The following is a 12,654-nucleotide window of genomic DNA, read 5'->3' as shown; positions in this document are numbered from 1 at the left end:
GGGGAAGAAGTCTCACAACACCAGGTTAAAGTCCTCTATCCTCTAGGGGGTCATAGAGGACTGCAGTTAACCTGGCCGGCGTTAGGGCTCCACAGCTGTTGCAAAAGACACACACCACCTCCCAGCCCGCCAGCAGCCAGGCGCCTTTACCACGGGGGCAGCAAATGGAAAGGGGGCATCAATAGGGACAGCAGCTGCCTGGCCGGCCGCATGGCCTTGGCAACAAGGGGAGTCCAGAGAGTGGCCAATGTTGTTCAGTGGGAGCGTGTCAGACACGGCGTGCGCGCGCCTGCCAATCAACTGGGGGTGCACGCGCACAATCAATCAGCTGTCTAAATGCGCGCACAGTCCATCAGCTGGGTGCACGCGCACACAGCCAATCTGTTGAGGGTGCACGCGCACACCGTTGTCTGTGCACGCGCACAGTCTCTCAGCTGGGTCTGCACGCGCCCAGTCTCAGCTGGCCGTGCACGCGGGCGCCGGGAGTTGTCCGCGGTCACCGCGCTCTGAAGTTCACTTTAAACAGCGAAACACTGAGGAGAGCGAGGCGGCAGCAGCGCATCCCGGTCAGCCCCTTCCCTCCCGGTGAGTAACACGCCTGCAAGCGCCTTTACACCTCATTTATACAAATATAAACACTGGGGGTCGGTAGCCTCTCATTGTTATTCTACATCACTTTGCTTAGCGGAACATACTTTCCCTGCTGTGGGGAAGTATCAAGGGTTTGTGCATTTTAATGCTTTACAACGCGTGTTTGGAAAATACCGTGGGGTTTTTTTTGCATCAATGAATCCTTTTTTCCCTCCCACATTCCTGATATATTGGAGTGAAGGGGAATCCCTATTTGAAATGTAGTCTGAGTGATTAAGCAGCTAATTAGCAGGAAGGATTAAAGGAGCTTTGTCTCAGCCTGGCTTGCCCTTTCCAGAGTCTCTGGCGGTGACCAGTCTCGATCTTGCCGTTTGAAGGACAACATGCTGGCAGCGGGGATGAGCTTTTATCTTTTAAGAAGTTGGATGGGGGTGAGGAGCTGTTAGAGTGAAGGGGGGGTTCAGCTGCTTCTGGGGTCATTGAGGGATCTGGCCAAGCACTAGTAGCAGCTGTCGGGTTAGATATTCCCGAGACACACATGGATATTTGCATTTCAAATGAATCGATCCGACTATCTGGGACCCCTGCAGGCTTAATTTATTTGTCATATTTTTCTCTTTCTTCCCCCCCCTGTCAACATTTCCACTCACTAGGGTGAATAAACTATCAAAATAGGTGTTCCTAAAATTAGACAGCCTTGATTTAAAGGGCTTTGCACGTTTATCCAGTATTAGATAAAGCGCGATCCATTACTTCATTGGTTTTAGTCTACTTCTGGAAGCAATTGTCAAAAATTAAGTCCGTTACAATGGAACTTGCAGCAATTCAGCTGTTCATATATAATTAAACAAAATCTATCTGGTATGTTTTTAAGATTAATTATCTTTTTCATCATTTAATTCTGGTAGTTTAATACAAGTTTTTAACAAATTACACGTGGTCTTGATTAGGTGTAAGGTCTGAAAAGAACATTTATTTGCAACTGTTTACTTTTGCCCCTCTGCAGTGTTAGGGTGGTGATTAAATCGACGAATAAAGTTCACTGGTGATTCTTCTGTTTTGCAATCCTTGATCAATCTGGTGATAGGGGCTGGGATGGCAACAGAGAGAGAAAATGGCAGACGAAAGCAAAAATACTGTGGATGTTAAAAATCTGTAATAAAACATGATGGAAACATTCAGGTCATGCAGAATGTATGAAGAGAGAGCTGGGAAAAGTTAGAGATGTCACGGGTTTTAAGTAAGTACAGAGGTGTTGGGTGGGGAGAATTAAATGGAAAGTCTGTGATAGGTTGGACAATATCACTACCAACTGTTGTGTGAAAAAGTATCTGAAATTGCTCTAAAACGCCTGATTGAAGATGAAGTGCTGTTCCTCAAGTCTCTATTGAGTTTCATTCGAACAGTATAGGATGCTGAGGACAGAGGGATCATTGTGGGAGTTGGGTGGCAAATTAAAATAAGCAACCAGAAGCTCAGGTTCACAATTGCTCTTCGAACAGAAGTGTTTTACACAGCAGTAACCCAACCTATGTTTGACCTCCCCAACATGAGCAGTGAGTACAGTATACTGAATTAGATGAACTAATATTAAATCACTGGCGTGGAAGGAAAATTTGGGATACTGAATGATGGGCAGGGAAGAAGTAAAAATGGAAGACTTGGTATCTCCTCGACTTGCATGGAAAGTCCCTTCAGAATGCTGGGAGGGGAAGTTGTGTTTGGAGGCAGAAATGGTGGTGGATGATCCATTGAATGTGAAGGTACATCGGGTTTTAAGTGAGGACAAGGGGACAACCCTATTGTGATCCTGATGGAGGAGAAGGGCTGAGAGCAGAATTATGATAAATGGAGCAGACATGGTTGAAGTCCTGGAAGACACAGTGGAAGGAAATCCTCAGTTGTGGAAAAAGAAAGACTTATTGGAAGCACTGGATAGCATTGTCAGAACAGATGTGACAGAAACCAAAACGAAAGAGCATGGAGTCCTTACAGGAAGCACGGTGCCAGAAACTGTAGTCAGTTGGAGTCAGTGAGGTTGTAGACGGCATTGGTTGATAATGGAGACAGAAATTCGAGGAAGAGGCAAATCAGTGATAGATCATATGCAGGGCAGGGTAGAAATTGAGAGTGCTGTTGATGAAATTTCACAGTTTGGGGCAAGAGCAGGAAATGGTACCAGTATCAATGTGCCAGGAAAAAAGGAGAGAGAGAATCCAAATAGAATGGAACTAAGAATGTTCAATGTTCTTCGAGAATGAGTAATGTTACCCCTGCCAAAAGTTTGCAGTAAGCCTGCATTGGGCATAGCAGCTCATCTTAAACAAGGCACTTGTTAAATAATTCAACTGTTAATGTGTTTCTCTTCCTGCACCGAAAAGGCAATGATTTTCTCTGGGATCAACTTGATGCATGGTGGCAGCCCTTCCCACCTTGCCCAAGTGAGTGTTCTTGGTCTTTTTAACCCCTGGGTAACAGAGGGTCATATATAATGATCACTTGAAAGAACCTGACTCTCTTTCCTGTTGGATACACCTCCTCTCTCCAATTACCGGCGCTGAGCCGAGTTTCCATATCCAACTTGTTGTTGTAGCTTAAATGAGTTAATCGCCACCTACTTGGGACTGGATTTGGAATCTAGTCTGTTGTTCAGTGCCATCACTTCATTGAACCATCGCTTGAGTGCAAGAACTGCTTATGACATGATTTAATTCTAAGAATAAAATGTTTTTCCCCTTGGGGACAGATCGGGAGTAGCATTTTAATTTACTTTGAAGTTTCTTGCTCCACCACAAACAGGATTATCAGTGTGATTTCCGGATGAGAATTTCAAATCTCAACGGTAAACTAAATCAGTGGAGCAGTTGTTGACTTTAAATGCAAAATTGTTTCAGTTTGTGACTAAAGTAGTGAGCTGTGGTTTTCCTAGAGCAGCACTGTCAGTTCAGGAAAGAATCATTGAAAATGCTAGACATTTGGTCATTTGAAAGCAGACTTATTTTCAGGTTAACGTTCTAACTTCATTATACGTAAATTGAGAACAGTCTAACCATTTTACTTATTCCTGCTCCAATACTATGCTAAATGACATTGTAAATTGTTCATTTTCTCAGCTTCTTTTCAAAACTGCTGTTACTATCTCCTCCTCAAACAATATACCTTTTAATCCTTTTAACCCTGCACACCACCATTCCACCTCAACCACCCTTTCCTCTCTCCAAGCCTTTGAATGTGTTATTGTCTCCTAAATTCATGCCCATCTTGATCACAATTCTGTTTTCATCTTGTCACCTAAATTGAACTGCCCTATCAAGGTCATAGTGGCATCCTTTATGACTGTGGTGCACGACTCCTTGTCAGCCTCAACCTCCCTTTGATATGGTTGACCACCTTATCCTTTTACAATGCCTCAACTTGTTTGTCCAGCTGAATAGGATAATAGGATTGGTTGCCTTTGGTTCCAATCTTATCTATTCAACTGTAGTCACATTCATCAGATAGTCAATATCTTTTCCCAAAGGTAGGGGAGTCTAAAACTAGAGGGCATAGACTTAAGGGGAGAGATACAAAAGTGTCCAGAGGGGCAATTTTTTTACACAGGGTGGTGAGTGTCTGGAACAAGCTGCCAGAGGTAGCAGTAGAGGCGGGTACAATTTTCTTTTGAAAAGCATTTAGATAGTTTCATGGGTACGATGGGTATAGAGGGATATGGGCCAAATGCGGGCAATTGGGATTATCTTAGGGGTTTTAAAAAAGAAAGGGCGGCATGGATAAGTTGGGCCAAAGGGCCTGTTTCCATGCTGTAAACCTCTATGACTTTATGACATGTAGGCCAGACAAGGTAGGGGTGGCAGATTTCCTTCCCTTGTGGACGTTAGTAAACCAGATAGGTTTTTACAACAATCTACAGTGGCATGGTTATCGTTAGACTTTTAATTCCAGATATTTTATTGAATTTTTAAATTCCACCATCTGCCATGGATTCAAACCTGGGTCATCTGAGTATTACCCTGGGTTTCTGGATTACTAGTTAAATGACTATACACGTGCACCACTCCTCCCCTCCTTGACGTATTTGCTTCTAAGCAATTTCAAAAATCTCTTCCCATCTTTCACGTGTCAATTCATCCAAATCTCTGTTGCCCTTATTCCACAACCAGTCCCACTCATCTATTATCCTGTAGTTGTTCATCTACACTGGTCTATTGCACCACTAATCAAAAATTCTGATCCTTGTATTTAAATTTGATCATCAGATCTATGTTAGTAATTATTTCAAGCCCGTAACCTTTGAGGACTGTGTCCCCCTCCCAACTAGAACAAAGAACAAAGAACAGTACAGCACAGGAAACAGGCCCTCCAAGCCTGTGCTGCTCCTTGGTCCAACTAGACCAATCGTTTGTATCCCTCCATTCCCAGGCTGCTCATGTGACTATCCAGTTAAGTCTTAAACGATGTCAGCGTGCCTGCCTCCACCACCCTACTTGGCAGTGCATTCCAGGCCCCCACCACCCTCTGTGTAAAAAAACGTCCCTCTGATATCTGAGTTATACTTCGCCCCTCTCACCTTGAGCCTGTGACCCCTCGTGATCGTCACCTCCGACCTGGGAAAAAGCTTCCCACTGTTCACCCTATCTATACCCTTCATAATCTTGTACAACTCTGGCCTCTTGGGCATTTCTCCTTCTGGTCAACCATTGACAGATGTGCTTTCAGCCATTTAAGTTCTAAGCTCTGTCAATGTTTCTGCATCTCCATCTTTCCATCTTTAAAACCCCTCCTTAAAAAAAATCTCTTTGACCAAGCTTTAGTCTTTTCACAAACCCCTTAGTTTGAAGCCAACAGGAACAGGAGGAGTCCCTCAGTCCAAAGGAATCACAATCTTCTCTAAACCAATTTTCTGGATGTGCCTGAGGACAGTTGTTGGTGAGTATGCTGATGAGGCCTAAGAACAAATTTCTATTGACCTTCTTGCTGCCTTTTAATGCACCCAGACTAATTTCTAACCCATTATGCTTTAAAGAACATGCAAACAGTATAAGAGCAATCAGTAAGTAATACAATTAGTGTCATTATTCCAATGTCAGGTGTATTGCTAGGAGTTTGATTTCTGTAGTTGTGAAACAAATCTTTGTATCTGATACATAACTTCACTTTTTTGCATATGTAAGCATGAAATAAATATTTGGCTTGTTTGTCATAGCTAAGCATGCAGAGCAATTCATGCAACATTCATATAGGGAACTGGGAACATATTGTGTAATCATCCTAAATAATAGTGATTGATAAAGACAATTTTAACGCAGAAGAGGACAACATTTGTTTTGTGGCAGTATGAAGTCATCTGGTAATGCACGTTGAAAACAAATGTGATTTGGGATTCATTGCTGTCAGTAGACTATACACAAAGAGCTGAGCATATTAACATGTAAAGTCTGCGTATCTTGCTGGACTCTGTTACCAGGGAGACTGAGAAATCACTATAAACAGCAGCAAAATTGCCATGACATACAAAGTGAAATTTGCAACCTGTTAGATCAACCATATTCGCAAATTAAACCTATGATTGCAGGCTTCAGCAAGTTTATTCAGTGATTAGCTGAGCCTCACAAACTAACCAGCGATGCCCTGGGCTTGGCACTGAATCTATGCTGACTGAGCTCAACAGGCTGGTTGATGATGGAGCAGGATTATAGGCCTGGGTGTCCCTGTACTAGTGGGGGGAAAAACACATCCAGGCCTTCTCTTCAGAACACTTGCGGCTAGAATATCAATACTTAATTTTGAAAAATATAAATGTTTTTTATTTATGTCAGAATATACTACCATACTAACTGAAATTTTCCAACATAATTTTGACAGAAGTTAAAACCCTTATGAACACAAACTACTTCCTTTTTACCTAGGTTAGGAAGAATGTTGCCCTGCCCATAGAATAAACAACTTGCGTTTTTTTTAATCCTTGTAATTTAAAGCGTTTAGGTCTAAAATGAGGAAACATTTCTTCATGCAGGGAGTGGTGGAACCTCTGGAATTTACTACCACAGGAGGCTAAGTCACTGAATATATTTAAGAAGGAAGTAGATTTATAGACACGAAAGGTGTATGGGGAGAGAGTGGGAGTATGGCATTAAGATAGAGGGTCAAACATGATCACATTGAATGGTGGAACATCTTCAGGGGACCAAATGACTTACTTGTGCTCCTACTTTCCATATTTCTATATCATGGATAATTATCGTTATTCAGTTTCACTCAAAAGCCATTATATGTTTGCTTCTAATTTCTTTTGTAAAGTTGTGGTACTCGGAGTGTGCATCTTGTTGCATTCATGCCAGGCATTGACAATCACCAACAAGAGAGAATCTAACCATGATTTGACATTCAATGGCTGTCACTGGTTCCCTGACCGCTGATACCCTGGGGGTGGCACAGTGGCAGGCACTGCTGCCTTACAGTGCCAGGGATCTGAGTTTGATTCCCGGCTTGGGTCACTATGGGGAGTTTGCACATTCTCCCCAAAAATGCGTGGGTTTCCACCAGGTGCTCCGGTTTCTTCCCACACTCCAAAAATGTGCGGGTTAGGTGATTGGCCACGCTAAAATTACCCCTTAGTGTCAAGGGGATTAGAAGGGTAAATACATGGGGTAAGGGGATAGGGCCTGGGTGGGATTGTTGTCAGTGCAGGCTTGATGGGCCGAATGGCTGCCTTCTGCACTTTGTGATCTGAAACTTCTGATCTAAAATTTCTAAATAATGTGTATATAAAAGCGAGTCAAGGATGGAAATTCTGCATTGAGTAACTCACCTCCTGACTCCCTAAAGCCCATCCACCATCTACAATCAGAGGTCAGGTATTGGATGGCAAGCTTTCCACTGGTCTGGATGAATGCAAATCCAACAATACTCGAAGTTCAACATCATCCAGCATGAACCACCCATTTGATTGGCACTCCCATTGACCACGACAAACATTCACTGCCTCTGCCAAGGCAGTAAGAAGTCTAACAACACCAGGTTAAAGTCCAACAGGTTTATTTGGTAGCAAAAGCCACGAGCTTTCGGAACAGGCTGTCCCTTTGTCGGGTGGGTGGGAGTTCTCTTTACAAACAAGGCACAAAGACACAAACAATTTACAGGAATAATGATTGGAATGTGAGCCGTTACAGCTAATCAAGTCTTAAAGGCACAGACAATGTGAGTGGAGAGAGCATTAAGCACAGGTTAAAGAGATATGTATTGTCTCCAGACAGGACAGCTAGTGAGATTTTGCACATCCAGGCAGGTTGTGGGGGTTACAGATAGTGTGACATGAACCCAAGATCCCGGTTGAGGCCGTCCTCATGTGTGCGGAACCTGGCTATCAGTCTCTGCTCAGCGACTCTGCGCTGTCGTATGTCGTGAAGGCCGCCTTGGGGAACACTTACCCGGAGATCAGAGGCTGAATGCCTGTGACCGTTGAAGTGCTCCCCAACAAGAAGAGAACACTCCTGCCTGGTGATTGTTGAGCGGTGTTCATTCATCCGTTGTCGTAGCGTCTGCATGGTTTCCCCAATGTACCATGCCTCGGGACATCCTTTCCTGCAGCGTAACAGGTAGACAACGTTGGCCGAGTTGCAAGAGTATGTACCGTGTACCTGGTGGATGGTATTTTCGCGTGAGATGATGGCATCCGTGTCGATGATCCGGCACGTCTTGCAGAGGTTGCACGGGCATTCAGCCTCTGATCTCTGGGTAAGCGTTCTCCAAGGCGGCCTTCACAACATACGACAGCGCAGAGTCGCTGAGCAGAGACTGATAGCCAGGTTCCGCACACATGGGGACGGCCTCAACCGGGATATTGGGTTCATGGCACACTATCTGTAACCCCCACAACCTGCCTGGATGTGCAAAATCTCACTAGCTGTCCTGTCTGGAGACAATACACATCTCTTTAACCTGTGCTTAATGCTCCCTCCACTCACATTGTCTGTGCCTTTAAGACTTGATTAGCTGTAAAGGCTCACATTCCAATCATTATTCATGTAAATTGAGTTTGTGTCTTTGTGCCTTGTTTGTAATCGGAACTCCCACCCACCCGACAAAGGGACAGCCTGTTCCGAAAGCTCGTGGCTTTTGCTACCAAATAAACCTGTTGGACTTTAACCTGGTGTTGTTAGACTTCTTACTGTGTTTACCCCAGTCCAACACCGGCATCTCCACATCATGTCTGCCAAGGCACACAGTGGCAGCAATGTGTATCATCTGCAAGATGCGCTGCAGCAACTTGCCAAGTCATTTTGACAGTGCCTTCTAAACCCATGACCTCTATATCATCTAAAAAGGTAAGTCTGCTCCCCACCCACCCCTCCCAGAAGTGGGGAGTGTTTTCCCACCAGGAGGGGGGGAGGGGGGGGGGGGGGGGAGATTGAAAGCTGCTACTCCCATCATAATCTTCCTATTCCACTTTCCCACTCCTGAATGCCATCATGTCTGCTCTGGAAGGCTCAATTAAATCCCAACCATAGCTTAATTTTGACTGCATTAGCTAGTGGTCTGGAGGAAAAGATAAAAAGACTTGATCTTACATAATTGATTCTGTGTAAGCAGTGTTGCTAGATGTAGCTTTGTCACAAGTATGTAAAATTATAAGTGAAGTAGTTTTTGTGGCATTGCCTTTAAATACCATTCCTTGCTAGATGTGGAGATGTCAAGAACAACAAAGCATTTGAAATGATGCTTTTTCTTTAATGATTGTACATATCTAATTCTTTCTATTTCTTTCATATGCTGGTAACAATGCTTTCTGAAAGTCTGTCGCGACTTCTACTTTTGTTTCATTTTGAGTAAATTTCCTAAGCATACATGGATTAAGACTGGCAGCAAATGTGCTAAAATCTGAGATATGTATTGGATCTTGAAGTGGTTCATGTCAGCACTCTATTCTAGTTTTTAAATGAAATATATTTCAAACTTTTTTTTGCTTTTACAGTTGATCTTATTTAAACTACTTTTAAATTAATTTGCAGAATATACTTGCCAAATTCTGAATTTTGCTATCTTTACCAAATTTGTAGCCTTTAATTCTGGCTTCTGTATTTTACAGTGGATACATATATAAAATGTGCATTTTTAAAAGTGAGTTATTGACTTAAAACATTGACTTTTGAACTTTTGTTATAATGTATGCAATTTATGAATCTAACACACACCATTAATTAAAATTGGTAAGTGTTTTTGGGAATATGACATCTCATAGTTAGCCTTTTATATGTGTATATATGTGTGTGTGTGTGTATATGTGAAGGAGAATAAATATATAATTTCCCAGTCATTGGACATAAGGCATCTCATTACCTGTGCTATACCTTGGCATATACAGAATTGGCCAATTATGGTTACATTACAAATTTGTAAATTTGAGACGAATGAAACTTAGCTTAGGAAGCATACCAAATGTTTACAAACAGTTACTCAATGACTGTTTATACTTTCAAAATCTGATCGTAATAAATCAGTACTTAACTGTTAAAAGGAAAATCCATCTATGAATCCAACTAATTGCTGAAAACATTTTAGAAAGTATTTTGTCCACTTTTAATTGCCTTCAGCCAAGCAAATAACTAAGTAAGGGCGCTAAAAATCCATGGGGCTTCTAGCAGTTGCTTGCAATCACTCCACTAGGAGAATCGAATCTTCTTCCAGCCTCTATCTCCCTCAATCCTGAGTTCCTTGGACTCTGGGTTTTGTGGCCCCACTATTCTCCCTCCACTGCAATTGGTGGTAGAGACTTCAGCTGTCTATACCCTTCTTACTGCAGCTCCCTTCCTAAACCTTTGTTGCCCTTCCATTGCCTACTTCAACCAAGTTTATAACCATCTTTTCTAATCCCTTCCCTCCAAGGTTCAATGATATAAATGCAATTCTTATCTGTCTTGCTTTCATCTGCCCGTTTGCTTTGGATCAACCTCTGATTATTTTTTTGAAATTAATTGATCTACAAAATACAAGTGCATTCTGCATTGCTTCTTGTTAAGCAGCATTTTATTTGCTGATTTGAAATGTGTTCAAACAGTTCTCAGCATCACTAAACAAATGCATGATATGCACTGGTACTTAATATAGGAAAAATCATACACTAATAATATTTTAGCATAGTTGTTGCAATGTACAGTGCTACCACTTAGTGGCAGAAATTGGTTACCAAAACAATACAAGCACATGCTATATCAAGTTTCACAAGTATCTGCTCCTTGTATATTGCTTTTGAAAGGCTGATTTGTTTTTTCTTCTTGATCCTTTCTCCCTCCCATTCTCTCTTTAATACTTTGATTCTCTATTTGAGTGTTGACCCATAGATACTGATAGTCTACCAATATCTTAGCCATTTGACTTGTGTTTGATCTTTGATTTTTTTGTTGATAGACTATTTGAGAAAGGGATAGGCACATGTTGAGTCATTGCAACCTAAATGGAATCTTCATTAGAACCAAGTCCTACTTGAAACAAGCACGATCGAGCTCAGGAGCTAGATCCTGACCTTCTGTTTTTTCTACTGCTCCTCAATTAACAGATATTGAGTCTAGTTGGTGTACACCAACAGAGTTCAGTCGATTCGACATAGGTCGTGCTTTGGCTAAGTTTCAAAATAAATAAGGAGTCTAACAACACCAGGTTAAAGTCCAACAGGTTTATTTGGTAGCAGACACCACTAGCTTTCGGAGCGCTGCTCCTTCGTCAGGTGAGTGGGAGATCTCCTAAACAGCAAACAGGGCGTATAAAGACACAAACTCAATTTACAGAATAATGAATAATGATTGGAATGCGAGTCTTTACAGCTAATCAAGACAACGTGAGTGGAGAGAGCATTATCACAGGTTAAAGAACATAGAACATTAGAACATAGAACATTACAGCGCAGAACAGGCCCTTTGGCCCGCGATGTTGCGCCGACCAGTGAAACCAATCTAAAGCCCATCTAACCTACACTATTCCAATATCATCCATATGTTTATCCAATGACCATTTAAATGCCCTTAATGTTGGCGAGTCCACTACTGCTGCAGGCAGGGCATTCCACACCCTTACTACTCTCTGAGTAAAGAACCTACCTCTGACATCTGTCCTATATCTATCACCCCTCAATTTAAAGCTATCTCCCCTCATGCTAGCCATCACCATCCGAGGAAAAAGGCTCTCACTATCCACCCTATCTAATCCTCTGATCATCTTGTATGTCTCTATTAAATCACCTCTTAACCTTCTATCAGAATATTCCAATACAGGAAGTACTTTTGAAACAAGAATCAACATTATTTTTGTAGGCAAACCACTGTAAATCCAGCAAGGTTTCACATATAGGAAAAGCACTGAGCTGTTCTGGTGGTGTTGATTAAAGGAAGCAAATTGGTGAGTACACTGGAAGAGCGCCCCAATTTCCTTATTTATACCTTTGAATGATTTACTTCCACCAGAATATTCAGGGGAGGCAATAGGCTAGTGGTATTATCACTAGACTATTAATCCAGAAACTCAGCTAATGTTCTGGGAACCTGGAATTTGAATTCAATAAAAAATATCTGGCATTAAGAATCTACTGAATCATTGTCGATTATCAGAAAAACCCATCTTGTTCACTAATGTCCTTCAGGGAAGAAAATCTGCCATTCTTACCTGGTTTCGCTTACATGTGACTCCAGAGCCACAGCAATGGGTTGACTCTCAACTGCTCTCTGAACAAGGGCAACTAGGGATGAACAATAAATGCTGGTCAGCCAGTGACGCCCATGTCCCACAAATGAATAAGGAAAAAATCATGCCAGTTCAGTCCTCACATTCCCGTACATCAAATTCTCCACATTTGTCTTGCATGATGTTGACTAATTACTGGAATTCAACCTCATCGAACCAATGTTTTGCTAGCACTGCATGGTGATTTACTTAATGTAATTGCCCTCTTCATGCTAACTGATCAATTGACAAATAAATTCGCAAGAAATTTTAAGCTCATAACTAAAATTTGATTCTAAACTTTTTTCTTGAAAAAGGTACAAATGGAGAATTGTGATATAAATAAGGCGGCAT

The 12,654-nt window shown here is 42.1% G+C and overlaps 1 protein-coding gene across 5 annotated transcripts in view; it reads left to right on the top strand.

Moving 5' to 3' along the window:
• Positions 1-515: 515 nt before the first annotated feature.
• The window catches only part of spsb4a (splA/ryanodine receptor domain and SOCS box containing 4a), a 205,984-nt gene continuing 193,845 nt past the window's right edge, over positions 516-12,654 (top strand). For all 5 annotated transcript variants that reach the window (XM_078208741.1, XM_078208757.1, XM_078208763.1 and 2 more), the window contains exon 1: positions 516-585. The gene's annotated coding sequence lies outside the window, so the exon portion shown is untranslated. The remainder of the gene's footprint in view (positions 586-12,654) is intronic.

The sequence above is a fragment of the Mustelus asterias genome, chromosome 3 (assembly GCF_964213995.1).
Source record: "Mustelus asterias chromosome 3, sMusAst1.hap1.1, whole genome shotgun sequence".
In the NCBI taxonomy this organism is placed as follows: domain Eukaryota; kingdom Metazoa; phylum Chordata; class Chondrichthyes; order Carcharhiniformes; family Triakidae; genus Mustelus; species Mustelus asterias.
The sequence above is the reverse complement of the archived record's forward strand: the minus strand, read 5'-3'. Positions and strand labels throughout refer to the sequence as shown.